The following is a 17,278-nucleotide window of genomic DNA, read 5'->3' as shown; positions in this document are numbered from 1 at the left end:
GAATGTGTATTCTGTTGTTTGGTGATGGAATGTCCTAAAAATATCAATTAAGTCCATCTTGTTTAATGTATCATTTAAAGCCTGTGTTTCCTTATTTATTTTCATTTTGGATGATCTGTCCATTGGTGAAAGTGGGGTGTTAAAGTCCCCTACTATGATTGTGTTACTGTCAATTTCCCCTTTTATGGCTGTTAGTATTTGCCTTATGTATTGAGATGCTCCTATGTTGGGTGCATAAATATTGACAATTTTTATATCTTCTTCTTGGATTGGTCCCTTGATCATTATGTAGTGTCCTTCTTTGTCTCTTGCAATAATATTTGTTTTAGAGTCTATTTTTTCTGATATGAGAATTGCTACTCCAGGTTTCTTTTGATTTCCAGTTGCATGGAATATCTTTTTCCATCCCCTCACTTTCCCTCTGAATGTGTCCCTAGGTCTGAAATGGATCTCCTGTAGACAGCATACATATGGGTCTTGTTTTTGTATCCATTCATCCAGTCTATGTCTTTTGGTTGGAGCTTTTAATCCATTTACATTTAAGGTAATTATCGATATGTATGTTCCTATTACCATTTTCTTAATTGTATTGGGTTTGTTATTGTAGCTCTTTTCCTTCTCTTGTGTTTCCTGCTTAGAGAAGTTCCTGTAGCATTTGTTGTAAAGCTGGTTTGGCGGTGCTGAATTCTCTTAGCATTTGCTTGTCTGTAAAGGTTTTAATTTCTCCATCAAATCTGAATGAAATCCTGACTGGGTAGCATAATCTTGGTTGTACGTTTTTCTCCTTCATCACATTAAATACGTCCTGCCACTCCCTTCTGGCTTGCAGAGTTTTTTTTATGAAAGATCAGCTGTTAACCATATACGGAATCCCTTGTGTGTTATTTGTTGTTGTTCCCTTGTTGCTTTTAACATTTTTTCTTTGTATTTAATTTTTCATAGTTTGATTACTTTGTGTCTTGGCCTGTTTCTCCTTGGATTTATCCTGTATGGGACTCTCTGTGCTTCCTGGACTTGATTAACTATTTCCTTTCCCATATTAGGGAATTTTTCAACTATTATCACTTCAAATATTTTCTCAGTCCCTTTCTTTTTCTCTTCTTTTTCTGGGACCCCTATAATTCGAATGTTGGTGTGTTTAATGTTGTCCCAGTGGTCTCTGTGAGTGTCCTCAATTCTTTTCATTCTTTTCTCTTTATTCTGCTCTGCAGTAGTTATTTCAACTATTTTATCTTCCAGGTCACTTATCCATTCTCGTGCCTCAGTTATTCTGCTATTGATCCCTTCCAGAGAGTTTTTAATTTCATTTATTTTGTTGTTCATCACTGTTTGTTTGCTCTTTAGTTCTTCTAGGTCCTTGTTAAACGTTTCTTGTGTTTTCTACATTCTGTTTCCAAGATTTTGGATCATCTTTACTAACATTATTTTGAATTCTTTTTCAGGTAGACTGCTTATTTCCTCTTCATTTGTTAGGTCTGGTGGGTTTTTTCCTTGCTCCTTCATCTGCTGTGTGTTTCTCTGTCTTCTCATCTTGCTTAAGTTGCTGTGTTTGCAGTCTCCTTTTCTCAGGCTGCAGGGTCATAGTTCCCGGTTTTTTTTTGGTGTCTATCCCCAGTGGCTAAGGTTGGTTCAGTGGGTGTGTAGGCTTCCTGGTGGAGGCGACTTGTGCCTTTGTTCTGGTGGGTGAAGCTGGATCTTGTCATTCTGGTGGGCAGATCCATGTCTGGTGGTGTGTTTTGGGGTGTCTGTGGCCTTATTATGCTTTTAGGCAGCCTCTCTGCTAATGGATGGGTTTTTGTTCCTGTCTTGCTAGTTGTTTGGTATAGGTTGTCCAGCACTGTAGCTTGCTGGTCGTTGAGTGGAGCTGGGTCTTGGCATTGAAATTGAGATCTCTGGGAGATTTTTACCATTTGATATTACATGGAGGTGGGCCGTCTCTTGTGGACCAGTGTCCTGAACTTGGCTCTCCCACCTCAGAGGCACAGCTCTGATGCCTGGCTGGAGCACCAAGAGCCTTTCATTTACATGGGTAAGAATAAAAGTGAGAAAGGAAAGAAAAAAGAATATAATTAAAATAAAATAAAAGTTATTAAAATAAAAAATAGAAAATAATTATTAGAAAAATTTTTAAAGTAATAAAAAAAATAATGAAAGAAAGAAGAGAGCAACCAGACCAAACAACAAATCCACCAATGATACCAAGTGCTAAAAACTGTATTAAAAAAAAAAAAAAGGAGAGACAGAACCCAGGAGAAATGGTAAAAGCAAAGCTATACACAGAAAATCACACAAGGAAGCATACACATACACACTCACAAAAAGAGAAAAAGGGGAAAAAATATATATATATCGTTGCTCCCAAAGTACACCTCCTCAATTTGGGATGATTTTTGTCTATTCAGGTATTCCATAGATGCAGGGTGCATCAAGTTGATTGTGGAGATTTCATCCGCTGCTCCTGAGGCTTCTGGCAGAAATTTCCCTTTCTCTTCTTTGTTTGCACAGCTCCTGGGGTTCAGCTTTTGATTTGGACCCGCCTCTGTGTGTAGGTTGCCTGAGGGTGTCTGTTCTTTGCTCAGAGAGGACGGGGTTAAAGGAGCAGCTGATTCAGGGGCTCTGGCTCACTCAGTCCGGGGGTAGGGAGGGTTACGGAGTGCAGCGCGAGCCTGCAGTGACAAAGATCCCTGTGATGTTGCACCAGCCTGAGGTGCACCATGCATTCTCCCAGGGAAGTTGTCCCTGGATCATGGGACCCTGGCAGTGGCGTGCTGCACAGGCTCCTGGGAGGGGAGGTGTGGATAGTGACCTGTGGTTGCACACAGGCTTCTTGGTGGCTGCAGCAGCAGCCTTAGCATCTCGTGCCTGTCTTTGTGGTCCACACTGGTAGCCACGGCTCGCGCCTGTCTCTGGAGCTCTTTTAAGTGGCACTCTTAATCCCCTCTCCTCACGAACCAGGAAACAAAGAGGCAAGAAAAAGTCTCTTCGTTGTTCAGCAGCTCCAGACATTTTCCCGGACTCCCTTCCGGTTAGCTGTGGTGCACTAGCCCCTTCAAGCTGTGTTCATGCAGCCAACCCCAGTCCTCTCCCTGGGATCTGACCTCTGAAGTCCGAGCCTCAGCTCCCAGCCCCCACCCGTCCCGGCAGGTGAGCAGACAAGCCTCTCGGGCTGCTGAATGTTGGTACTCTGTGCGGGAATCTCTCCGCTTTGCCCTCCGCACCCCTGTTGCTGCACTCTCCTCCATGGCTCTGAAGCTTCCCCCATCTGCCACCCGCAGTCTCCGCCCGTGAAGGGGCTTCCTAGTGTGTGGAAACCTTTCCTCCTTCACAGCTCCCTCCCACTGGTGCAGGTTCCATCCGTATTCTTTTTTTTTTTTTTTTAAGATTTATTTATTGATTGATTGATTGATTGATTGATTGCTATGTTGGGTCTTCGTTTCTGTGCGAGGGCTTTCTCTAGTTGCGGCAAGCGGGGGCCACTCTTCATCGCGGTGCACGGGCCTCTCACTATCGTGGCCTCTCTTGTTGCAGAGCACAGGCTCCAGACGCGCAGGCTCAGCAGTTGTGGCTCACGGGCTTAGTTGCTCCGCGGCATGTGGGATCTTCCCAGACCAGGGCTCGAACCCTTGTTCCCTGCATTAGCAGGCAGATTCTCAACCACCGCACCACCAGGGAAGCCCCATCCGTATTCTTTTGTCTCTGTTTTTTCTTTTTTCTTTTGCCCTACCCAGGTACGTGGGGAGTTTCTTGCCTTTTGGGAGGTCTGAGTTCTTCTGCCAGCGTTCAGTAAGTGTTCTGTAGGAGTTGTTCCACTTATAGATGTATTTCTGATATATTTGTCAGGAGGAAGGTGATCTCCACATCTTACTCTTCTGCCATCTTGAAGCTCCCCCTTTTTTTTTCCCCTCTCTTTTTCTTTGTTCTTCCTCTAGTTTCACTTGCTGACAGGATGCTGCATGCAGAGGCCTTGCACCAGGCTGGCCCTTCAGACCAGAGTTCTTCCAGCCAAATGGGTGCTCTGGACACCTGCAGGGTAGAGGATTAAGACGTATGATCTGCTATGTATAAAATCAATAAGGTACAAGGATATATCGTAGAGTGCAGGAAATATAGTCAATATTTTATAACATTAAATGGAGTATAATCTTTAAAAATATTGAATTACTAATTTGTACTCCTGAAAGTAATATAATTTTGTAAATCAACTATGCTTTATTTTTAAAAGTGGGCATAATGACAAGAAGATGAATGAACTACTATGCAACTGGGTATACTTTTAATATTATACTGCATTTTATAGTATTTTATTGTTTCCCAAGCATGTTTGTATACATTTGATTTTCACAGTCTTATAAGTTTGTCAGGAAAGTTTATCATTTATATTTTTCAGTAAGAAAGTTGTAGCTTAGACTGAAATTCTGAAAACTACATAAATAGTAGATAGCAGAGCCCTAGTAAACTCACTTCTCCCAAAAGAGTGTTTTATCCACCACTATACAATTTTTTTCAAATGACCTCAATTATATTTCAACCAGTTTTTCATGAATGCCTAATCTGTGCCAAGCAATATATTATATGTTAGGGATACAATTATTTTTACTTTTAATTCATTTGTTAAAAGTTTATTAGTTCATTTTTATTATATAAAAATGAATAATATGTATGAATTACAGGAGATTTGGGAAATACCAAAGTTATAGAAAAAATAATATACAACAGTTCCATCATAATTTCTAGTATCATATAGCAGCTGTCCCCAACTTTTTGGCACCAGGGACTGGTTTTGTGGAAGACAATTTTTCCACAGACCAGGACGGGGGGATGGCTTCAGGATGATTCAAGCACTTTATATTTATTGTGCACTTTATTTTTTATTATTATTACATTGTAATATATAATGAAATAATTATACAACTCACCATAATGTAGACAGGAGGCAGAGCTCAGGCGGTAATGCCACTGATGGGGAGTAGTTGTAAATACAGATGAAGTTTCGCTTGCTCACCCACCACTCACCTCCTGCTGTGTGGCCTGGTTCCTAACAGGCTACAGACTGGTACTGGTCCGTGGCCCAGGGGTTGGGGATCCCTGTCATATAGTTCCATCTTCTTTCTCTTAAACCTTAAAAATTTGGCATGCCTACTTGAATGATGTGAGCAAAATCAAATGGAAAATCATAGAAAAGCTTTAGGATGGGTTATTGAAGAAGCGGTGTTAAAATATACCACGATGATTGTGGGTTGTCATACTCTACTTGTAATTATTTCAATCTGCTTTAGATACTTTGTGGCTATGCTGTTAAATGCACTCAACTTTAGAACTGTTATCTTCTTGGAAATTGTTTATTTTACCATTCTGTACTGACCCTCTTTATTACTAATAATATTTTTGCCTTTTCATCTGTTTTGTCTGATATTAACATAAACACATTAGATTTCTGTTCCCATCTCTTTGCTTTGAATCTTTCTGTGTGCTTATGTTTTACATGTATTTCTCACAAATAATTTATAATTTTTTTAAAGTTTTCTATCCAGTCTATCTTTGCCATTTAATTGGTAAGATTAGTCCACTTATATGTGTTGTGATGACTGACATGTTTAGATTTATTTCTACTGTCTTATCTTGTATTTTTAATAATTCTGCCTTTTCTATGCTTTCTTTAACTTCTTTTTCTGCCTTATATTACATGATTTTTCCTCTACTGGTGTTGATATACATTCTATTTACATTTTTCTTTTGATTACCCTTAAAAATTTGCTTACCTACTTGACTTAACAATATCTAAAGTCATTCCATATCTTTATTTTCTACTCTTCTTCTGAATATTATGAGTACATTATAATAATTTAACTCCAGTCTTCCTTTACTATTTTACCATATTTTCCAGTACTTTTGTTTTGTCTTGTTTTTATACTATCTAATAAGTTGTTCTTTTTGCTCTTGTTTCTGTTCTTTTTGTTGTTGCTGTTGTTGTTGTTGTTATACAGTTAATTCTTGTCTTCACTCTTGAATAATGATTTACCTGGACATAAAATTCTACATAAGAAATTATTTTCTCTGAAAGCTGAAAATGATTTATTGATTAATTTCTATTATTGCTACTAATAAAGTCCCCTGTCTATTTTTATTTGTGAGTACTCTGTCTTTTCTCTCTGATTGCTTTTAAGATCTTCTTTTTATATTTTATGTGCAGTTTCTCTATAATGTGTATAGCATTGAGTTAGTTCTATTTATCCTTCTCCGTTTTAACTCTAATTTTTTTTCCTGTGTATATTTGTCTTTCTTCAATTCTGGAAAACTCTAAGTCACTCTTTTCTTTGAATATTGCTTCTCCCCTATTTTCTCTATTCTCTCCTCTGTAACTTAGAACACATATATGCTAGACTTTTCAGTTCAATTTTCTATGTATCTGAACTTCTCTTTCATATTTTCCTTCTCTTTATTTACCTATACTACACTATGGATAAATTTATTAGATTTACCATTGAGATCATTAATATTCTCCTCAGTGGTTGTGATGCAAGGAACAGGACTGTATGGCACAGGATTATAAAATCTCTCTTAGCAATGCACTAGAGGTTTTTTTTATATAAAATCTCTAAGGATTCTCACTGTTTCATGATTGTATTTTGATTTATTTTTCTTCCTCCTACTCTTTCACTTCCTCTCTCTTTCCTCTATTTTATTTTTTTAGATTTTTAAAAATTATTGATTTTATAAAGTAAACATTGGTTTGGAGGAAAAACTTGGAATCATGTTTTTGTCAGTTGTCAGATTTCAATTTGATTTGAAATTCAATTTTCCTGTAGAAAAAAGTGAATAAATTGAGTGAAAATGACTCTGTTTTGACAAACAGCTCATTGGAACCAGAGACTCCCTCTATTCCCAGAAAGGGAGTTTGCATCCAAGCCCAGCTTCCCCCTGGACCTGTGCTTCCTTCCACCAAACAGGGATCCCATTGACACCAAGTTCTTCATATTCTGGGAATATAACATTACAAACAGCTCTTGCATACAAAAGACCCCCTAAATCAAGACTGCCTAGTTTCTAGCAGTCTATGTAGTTAGTTCTCCGCTGATAAGACTGCTTTTTTCAGACTGGTCCCACAGGAGAACTATGTTCATTTATTGGGTCACAGACCCATACTATTGGATAATATGTGCCGACCCTACTAAACTTTTCTAGGTGATGCTAGATCAAGGAGGCCTATTATTTTAGTTCTCTTGCATATGTAAATGTCCTTGGTTCATATAAGTCCTCTTAATAAAATCTATTCTTTAACTCATGCAGCGGGAAATTATGTTTTCCCCAAATCCTGATGTACATCTAATGGATTTGAGTTGCTTATCATATATTGTCTTCTGGAAAGCTTTATGACTTTGAATTGTAGGGATTTTGAGGCTAAATCCAGGTTTACTGTGAGAAATATTTATATTTTTCATAATAACAACTATTAACAGCTAACATTTTTATGTTTACAATGTGCCAGTCACTGTGATACGTGCTTTACACACATTATATTTCATCTTCACAACAACCCTGTGAGATCAATACTATAATTACTCCCACTACACAGATGAGGAAACTGTGGGTTATAAATGTTAAGTAAGTTGTCAAAGGTCACACAACAAGTTAGTGTTAAAACAATGATTAGAACTCAAATCTATATGACTCTATACCTCAAACTATTAACTGTCATGCCAAGATTTCTCAAACTTGACAAATGGTGCTTTTCAAAATCTCACAGTACAGACCCCCAATGTTTATTTAAATGATTTTCCCCTTTACTTTAGTACTTAAATGAACACAAACATAAAGTATAAATTCCTTATTTTTATAACTTATACAAATAATGCAAAATTGCAAGACAAATTTTAAAATTAATTACAAACAAAACTATGAAATGAATTGAATAAAGTTAATACTATTAATTTAATGTCATAGATGATACTATTATCTTAAACTAAAAAATAAACTTGTTTTTAACAATAAATCCTCTTTACTGAAGAATTATTCGATTAGTATCATAAGATGTAATACTAAAAATTATAAAAATAACATTTAATGAAGCATTCTTTATTGAATAATTTCTAAGTAGTTAATGCTTCATTACTTATTGCAAGTGAAGAATGGCTAGTTGGTATAGACAAAAATGATTGTATAATTTGAATATGTTAGTAAAAGATACTACCCAGCATTATTCAATTTTAGCATTCCAATATTACTATGTGCTGTGAGAGTATTCAGTTCTCCCATAAATTTTCTTTAATTGAACTGCAATAAAACCTTCATTTGCCATGAGGTCATTGGACATTCACTTGTGTAAATACATCATTTATGCGTGAAGTTCTCTCTGTTATTAATCTCATTACCTCCAGCAATTTTTATTGCTCCATTAGTTCATTTTTAGGGCATTGAATCAAAGTCTTATTTTACTGATAAATAAAACAATTGAAGCTCATGTTTTATGAAAATATCCCTCAGTAGTGACACATCATACCAAAATAAAGGTTTTATTTAAACAATAATTGAAACAAAACCTCAAATTCTCTTGGAAATTTAAAGCACACCAGTGATCTCAAGATTCATTTTGAGGGGGACCTTCAAGATGGTGGAGGAGTAAGAGGTTGAGATCACCTTCCTCCCCACAGATACATCAAAAATACATCTACATGTGGAACGACTCCTACAGAACACCTACTGAACCTGGCAGAAGAACTCAGACTTCCCAAAAGACAAGAAAATCCCCCACGTACCTGTGTAGGACAAAAGAAAAAAGAAAAAACAGAGGCAAAAGAATAGGGACAGGACCTGCACCTCTGGGAGGGAGCTGTGAAGGAGGAAAAGTTTCCACAACTAGGAAGTGCCTTCACTGGCAGAGACAAGGAGTGGGCAGGGGAGAAGCTTCAGAACCACAGAGGAAAGCACAGCAACAGTGTGTAGAGGGCAAAACAGAGAGATTCCCACACAGAGGATTGGTGCAGACCAACACTCACTAGTCTGAGAAGCTTGTCTGCTCACCCGCTGGGGCAGGTGGGTGCTGAGAGCTGAGGCTCGGGTTTCAGAGATCAGATCCCAGGGAGAGGACTGGTGTTGGCTGTGAGAACACAGCCTGAAGGGGGCTTTTGCATCACAGCTAGTTGGAAGGGAATCTGGGAGTCCAGCAGGTCTGGACCTGCCTAATAGGCAGAAGACCATTGTTTCAGGGTGCGTGAGGAGAGGGGATTCCTTCGCTGTCTGCCCACAGAAGGCAGAGCACCACTTAAATGAGTCCATAGATGGGCATGAGCCATGGCTATCAGCTCGGTCCCCAGAGATGGGCATGAAATGCTAACACTGCTGCTACAGCCACCAAGAATCCTGTGTGCAAGCACAGGGCACTATCCACACACCCTTGGGAGCCTGTGTAACACACCACTGCCAGGGTCCCAAGATCCAGGTACAAGTTCCCCAGGAGAACACACGGTGCACCTCAGGCTGTTGAAACGTCACACCAGGTTCTGCTGCCACAGGTTCCCCCTGCATTCCAATTATAACTACCATGCCCCTCCCACACCCAGGAATGAGTGAGAAAGAGCCCCCTAATCAGCAGCTGCTTTAACCCCATACTGTCTGGGCGGGAACAGATGCCTGAGGACGACCTACAAACAGAGGTGAGGCCAAAACCAAAGCTGAACCCCAGGAGCTGTGCAAACAAATAAGAGAAAGTGAAATTTCTCTGTGCAGCCTCAGGAGAAGTGGATTAAATCCTTCAATCAACTTGATGCACTCTGCAAATGTGGAATACCCTGAATAGACAATGAATCATCCCAATATTGAGGTGGTGGACTTTGAGAGCAACTGTAGACTTCGGGTCTGCTGGCTGCTACTGTTGTTTCTGATTTTTATGTTTATATGAGTATAGATTTTAGCACTTGTTATCATTGGTGGAATTGTTTATTGGTTTGGTTGCTCTCTCCTTCTTTATTATTTTTTTTAGTAACATTTTTATTAATTTTTTTCTTTCTTCTATTTCTCACTTTTCTTCTGAGCCACATGGCTGACTGGGTCTTGGTGCTCTGGCCTGATGTCAGTCTGAGTCTCTGAGGTGGAAGAGGTGTGTTCAGGACATTGGATAACCAGAGACCTCCAAGCCCCATGGAATATCAATCTTCAAGAGTTCTTCTAGAGATATCCATCTCAATGCTAAGACCCAGTTCTACCCAACGGCCAGCAAGCTCCAGTGCTGAACACCCCATGCCAAACAACTAGCAAGACAGGAACACAACCCCACCCATTAGCAGAGAAGCCATCTAAAATCATACTAAGCTCACAGACACCCAGAAAAGCACCACTGGGAGTGGCTCTGCCTACCAGAAAGAAAAGATCCAGTCCCACCCACCAGAACACAGGCAATAGTCCCCTCTACCAGGAAGCCTAAACAAGCCACTTAACCAAACTGACCCACTGGGGGCAGACACCAAAAACAATGGGAACTATGAATGTGCAGCCTGTGAAAAGGAGACCCCAAACACAGAAAGCTAAGAAAATGAGACCATAGAAAAATATGCAACAGATGATGTAGCAAGGTAAAAACCCACTGACCAAACAAATGAAGAGGAAATAGGCAGTCTACCTGAAAAAGAATTCAGAGTAATGATAGTAAAGATAATCCAAAATCTTGGAAATAGAATGGAGAAGATACAAGAAATGTTTAACAAGGAACTAGGAGAACTAAAGAGCAAACAAACAATGATGAATAACACAATAAATGAAATGAAATATTCTCTAGAAGGAATCAATAGCAGAATAACAGAGGCAGAACAATAGATAAGTGACATGGAAGATAAAATAGTGGAAATAACTACCACAGAGCAGTATAAAGAAAAAAGAATGAAAAGAATTGAGGACAGTCTGAGAAACCTCTAGGACAACATTACATGAACCAACATTCAAATTATAGGGGTCCCAGAAGAAGAAGAGACAAAAAACGTTTCTAAGAAAATATTTGAAGATATTTGAGTTGAAAACTACCTGTACATGGGAAAGGAAATAGTCAGTCATGTCCAGGAAGCACAGAGAGTCCTATACAGGATGAATCCAAGGAGAAACACGCCAAGACACATATTAATCAAACTATCAAAAATTAAATACAAAGAAAAAATATTAAAAGCAGCAATGGAAAAACAACAAATAAGATACAAGGGAATCGCCATAAGGTTAACAGCTGATCATTCAGCAGTAACTCTACAAGCCAGAAGGGTGTAGCAGGAAATATTTAAAGTGATGAAAGGGAAAACCCTACAACCAAATTACTCTACCCAGGAAGAATCTCATTCAGATTTGATGGAGAAATTAAATCATTTACAGAAAAGCAAAACCTAAGAGAATTCAGCACCACCAAACCAGCTTTACAACAAATATTAAGGGACCTGCTCTAGGCAGGAAACACAAGAGAAGGAAAAGACCTAAAAAAAAAAACCCCAAAACAATGAAGAAAATGGCAATAGGAACATACATATCGATAATTAGCTTAAAAGTAAATGGATTAAATGCTCCAAACGAAAGACATAGACTGGTTGAATGAATACAAAAACTAGACCCATATATATGCAGTCTACAAGAGACCCACTTCAGACCTAGGGACACACACAGAGTGAAAGTGAGGGGATGGAAAACAATATTCCATGCAAATGGAAATCAAAAGAAAGCTAGAGTAGCAATTCTCATATCAGACAAAATAGACCTTAAAATAAAGACTTTTACAAGAGACAAAGAAGAACACTACATAATAATTAAGGGATCAATCCAAGAAGAAGATATAACAATTGTAAAAATTTTTGCACCCAACATAGGAGCACCTCGATATATAAGGCAAATGCTAATAGCCATAAAAGGGGAAATTGACAGTAGCACAATTATAGTAGAGGACTTTAACACCCACTTTCACCAGTGGACAGATCATCCAAAATGAAAATAAATAAGGAAACACAAACTTTAAATGACACATTAAACAAGCTGGACTTAATTGATCTTTAAAGGACATTCCATCCAAAAACAACAGAAGACACATTCTTTTCAAGTACTCATGGAACATTCTCCAGGATAGACCATATCTTGGGTCACAAATCAAGCCTTGGTAAATTTAAGAAATTTGAAATTGTACCAAGTATCTTTTCCGACCAAAACACTATGAGACTAGTTATTAATCACAGGAAAAGAAAACTGTAAAAAATACAAACACATGGAGGCTAAACAACACACTACTAAATTACCAAGAGATTATTGAGGAAATAAAAGAGGAAATCAAAAATAAATTAGAAAAAAATGAAAATGAAAACAGAATGTCCCAAAACCTATGGGATGCAGCAAAAGCACTTCTAAGAGGGACGTTTATAGCAATACAATACTACCTCAAGAAACAAGAACCATCTCAAATAAATATCCTAACCTTACACATAAAGCAATTAAAGAAAGAAGAACAAAAAACCCCCCAAAGTTGGCAGAAGGAAAGAAATCATAAAGATCAGATCAGAGATAAATGAAAAAGAAATGAAGGAAATGATAACAAAGATCAATACAACTAAAAGCTGGTTCTTTGAGAAGATAAACAAAATTGATAAACCATTAGCCAGGCTCATCAAGAAAAAAAGGGAGGAGACTCAAAACAATAGATTTAGAAATGAAAAAGGAGAAGTAACAACTGACACTGAAGAAATACAAAGGATCATGAGAGATGACTACAAGGAACTATATGCCAATAAATTGGACAAACTGGAAGAAATTCTGAGAAAAGCACAGCCTTCTGAGACTAAACCAGGAAGATAGAGAAAATATAAACAGACCAATCACAAACACTTAAATTGAAACTGTGATTTAAAATCTTCCAACAAACAAAAACCCAGGACCAGATAGCTTCACAGGCGAATTCTATCAAATACTTAGAGAAGAGATAACACCTATCCTTCTCAAACTCTTCCAAAACATAGCACAGGGAGGAACACTCCCAAACTCATTCTACAATGCCACCACCACCCTGATACCAAAATCAGACAAATATGTCCCAAAAAAGAAAACTACAGGCCAATATCACTAATGAACATAGATACAAAATTCCTCGACAAAATACTAGCAAAAAAATCCAACAGTACATTAAAAGGATCATACACCATGATCAATTGAGATTTATCACAGGAATGCAAGGATTCATCAATAGGCAAATCAATCAATGTAATACACAATACTAACAAATTGAAGGATAAAAAACATAAGATAATATCAATAGATGCAGAAAAAGCTTTCAACACAATTCAACACCAATTTATGAAAAAACTCTCCAGAAAGTATGCATATAGGCTACCTACCTCAAGTTAATAAAGGCTATAATATGACAAACCCAAAGCCAACATCGTTCTGAATGGTGAAAAACTGTAACCATTTCCTCTAAGATAAGGAACAAGGCAGGGCTACCACTCTCACCACTATTATTCAACATAGTTTTGGGAGTTTTAGCCACAACAATCAGAGAAGGAAAAGAAATAAAAGGAATCCAAATAGGAAAAGAAAGTAAAACTGTCATTCTTTGCAGATGACATGATGCTATACATAGAGAATCCTAAAGATGCTACCAGAAAACTCCTAGAGCTAACCAATGAATCTGATAGAGTAGCAGGATGCAAAATTAATGCACAGAAATCTCCTGCATTCCTTTACACTAATGATGAAAATCTGAATGAGAAATTAAGGAAACACTCCCATTTCCCATTGCAACAAAAAGAATAAAATACCTAGGAATAAACCTACCTAAGGAGACAAAAGACCTGTATGTAGAAACTATAAGACAATGATGAAAGAAATTAAAGATGATACAAATAGATGGAGAGATATACAATGTCATTGGACTGGAAGAATCAACATTGTGAAAATGACTCTACTACCCAAAGCAATCTACAGATTCAATGCAATCCCTATCAAGCTAGCAATGACACTTTTCACAGAACTAGAACAAAATTTTTCACAATTTGTATGGAGACAGAGAAGACTCTGAATAGCCAAAGCTATCTTGAGAAAGAAAAACGGAGCTGGAGGAATCAGGCTCCCTGATTCAGATTATACTACAAAGCTACAGTAAGCAAGACAGTATGGTAATGGCACAAAAACAGAAATATAGATCAATAGAACAGGATAGAAAGCCCAGAGATAAACCTACACACATATGGTCACCTTATCTTTGATAAAGGAAGCAAGAATATATAATAGAGAAAGATAGCCTCTTCAATAAGTGGTGCTGGGAAAACTGGACAGCTACATGTAAAAGAATGAAATTAGAACACTCCCTAACTCCATACACAAAAATAAACTCAAAATGGATTAAAGACCTAAATGTAAGGCCAGACACTATAACTCTTAGAGGAAAACATAGGCATAACACTCTATGACTTAAATCACAGCAAGATCCTTTTTGACCCACCCCTTAAAGAAATGGAAATAAAAATAAACAAATGAGACCTAGTGAAACTTAAAAGCTTATGCACAACAAAGGAAACCATAAACAAGACGAAAAGTTAACCCTCAGAATGGGAGAAAATATTTACAAGTGAAGCCACTGACAAAGGGTTAATCCAAAATATACAAGTATCTCATGCAGCTCAATATCAAAAAAACAAACAACCTAATCCAAAAATGGGCAGAAGACCTAAATAGACATTTCTCCGAAGAAGATATACAGATTGCCAACAAACACATGAAAGGATGCTCAACGTCACTGATCATTAGAGAAATGCAAATCAAAACTACAATGAGGAGTGGCCGGAGGCGGCTGGATTGGGGGGGTGCCGGAGCCGGAGTTGGAGCGGGGCGGCGTGTGGCCGGGGCCATGACGGGCAATGCTGGGGAGTGGTGCCTCAGGGAAAGTGACCCCGGGGTCTTCACCGAGCTCATTAAAGTATTTGGTTGCCGAGGAGCCCAAGTAGAAGAAATATGGAGTTTAGAGCCTGAGAATTTTGAAAAATTAAAGCCAGTTCATGGGCTGATTTTTCTTTTCAAGTGGCAGCCAGGAGAAGAGCCAGCAGGCTCTGTGGTTCAGGACTCCAGACTTGACACGATATTCTTTGCCAAGCAGGTAATTAATAATGCTTGTGCTACTCAAGCCATAGTAAGTGTGTTATTGAACTGTACCCATCAAGATGTCCATTTAGGAGACACATTATCAGAGTTTAAAGAATTTTCACAAAGCTTTGATGCAGCTATGAAAGGTTTGGCACTGAGTAATTCGGATGTGATTCGACAAGTACACAACAGTTTCACCAGACAGCAAATGTTTGAATTTGATGCAAAGACATCAGCAAAAGAAGAAGATGCTTTTCACTTTGTCAGTTATGTTCCTGTTAATGGAAGACTGTATGAATTAGATGGATTAAGAGAAGGACCGATTGATTTAGGTGCATGCAATCAAGATGATTGGATCAGAGCAGTGAGGCCAGTCATAGAAAAAAGGATACAAAAGTACAGTGAAGGTGAAATTCGATTTAACTTAATGGCCATTGTGTCTGACAGAAAAATGATATATGAACAGAAGATAGCAGAGTTACAAAGACAACTTGCTGAGGAGGAACCCATGGATACAGATCAGGGTAATAACATGTTAAGTGCTATTCAGTCAGAGGTTGCCAAAAATCAGATGCTTATTGAAGAAGAAGTACAGAAATTAAAAAGATATAAGATTGAAAATATCAGAAGGAAGCATAATTATCTGCTGTTGATTATGGAATTGTTAAAGACTTTAGCAGAACACCAGCAGTTAATACCACTAGTAGAAAAGGCAAAAGAAAAACAGAATGCAAAGAAAGCACAGGAAACCAAATGAAGAAGAAGATGCTTTGGGATGTGTACACATTTCTGCTTCTGCACTTACTTTCAAGGAAACCATTAAGTATAAAGAACTTTGAGCAACATCCTAATCGACTCAGCGCACGTTTGGCAATAGTCCCAGTCTGTCTCGTCTTCAATGCATGGATTCATAACCTCTCCCTGCCTGCATCATGTGCATGTGGTGCATATTAAATAAAAGTGGTGTTCAGAGCGCTTGCCCAAATCCTATTATATGACATTGGATCTGAGAACTCCTGTTGGTTCTCTGGATAGATAACTACCGTAATGAACCGTAATGAACTACCATAATGAAAATAGACAGATGATATTCTCTACCTGTAATTGTTATAATTAATCTTCCAATCTTCCAGCTTGGTTAAATGCTTAAAATTTATAAATGTCAGATCTTGATTAAATGGAGTCTCTTGTTTCTTCTCATCATTAAAAAAAAAAAATACAATGATGTATCACCTCACACAGGTCATCATGGCTATCATCAAAAAATCTACAAACAATAAATTCTGGAGAGCGTGTGGAGAAAAGGCGACCCCCTTGCACTGTTGGTGGGAATGTAAATTGATACAGCCACTGTGGAGAACAGTATGGAGGTTCCTTAAAAAACTAAAAATAGTACTACCATACTACCCAGGAATCCCAGTATGGGGCATATACCTTGAGAAAACCATAATTCTAAAAGAGTCATACCAAATGTTCATTGCAGCACTATTTACAGTAGCCAGGACATGGATGCAACCTACATGTCCATCAACAGGTGAATGGATAAAGAAGATGTGGCTCATATATACAATGGAATATTACTCAGCCATAAAAAGAAATGAAATAGAGTTATTTGTAGCCAGGTGGATGGAAATAGTCTGTCATACAGAGTGAAGTATGTCAGAAAGAGAAAAACAAGTATCGTATGCTAACACATATATATGTATTTAAAAAAAATGGTTCTGAAGAACTTAGGGCCAGGACAGTAATAAAGATGCAGATGTAGAGTATGGACTTGAGGACATGGGGAGGGGGAATGGTAAGCTGGGACAAAGTGAGAGAGTGGCATGGACATATATACACTACCAAATGTAAAATTATAGCTAGTGGGAAGCAGCCACATGGAACAGGGAGATCAGCTCGGTTCTTTGTGACCACCTAGAGGGGTGGGTTAATGAGAGTGGGAGGGAGATGGAAGAGGGAGGGGTATGGGGATATATGTATATATATAGCTGATTCACTTTGTTATACAGTAGAAACTAGCACAACTTTGTAAAGCAATTATACTCCAGTAAAGATGTTAAAAAATAAAAAAAAAGATTCAGTTTGAATTTAACTTAGGGAGTGACATTGGCAAGATGGCAGAGTACAAGATACAGACTTTTAAATACCCACAAAAACAACAATTAGACAGCTGTTCACAAAATAGCCCTTA

The 17,278-nt window shown here is 38.0% G+C and overlaps 1 pseudogene across 1 annotated transcript; it reads left to right on the top strand.

The window, feature by feature from the left end:
- Positions 1-14,794: 14,794 nt before the first annotated feature.
- Positions 14,795-16,266, top strand: LOC309653064 (ubiquitin carboxyl-terminal hydrolase isozyme L5 pseudogene; annotated as a pseudogene). Its single transcript has one exon. The product of its transcript is annotated as a ubiquitin carboxyl-terminal hydrolase isozyme L5 pseudogene (transcript).
- Positions 16,267-17,278: the final 1,012 nt, after the last annotated feature.

Source organism: Balaenoptera physalus, assembly GCF_965194825.1.
Source record: "Balaenoptera physalus genome assembly, chromosome: X".
Taxonomy (NCBI): domain Eukaryota; kingdom Metazoa; phylum Chordata; class Mammalia; order Artiodactyla; family Balaenopteridae; genus Balaenoptera; species Balaenoptera physalus.
The sequence above is the reverse complement of the archived record's forward strand: the minus strand, read 5'-3'. Positions and strand labels throughout refer to the sequence as shown.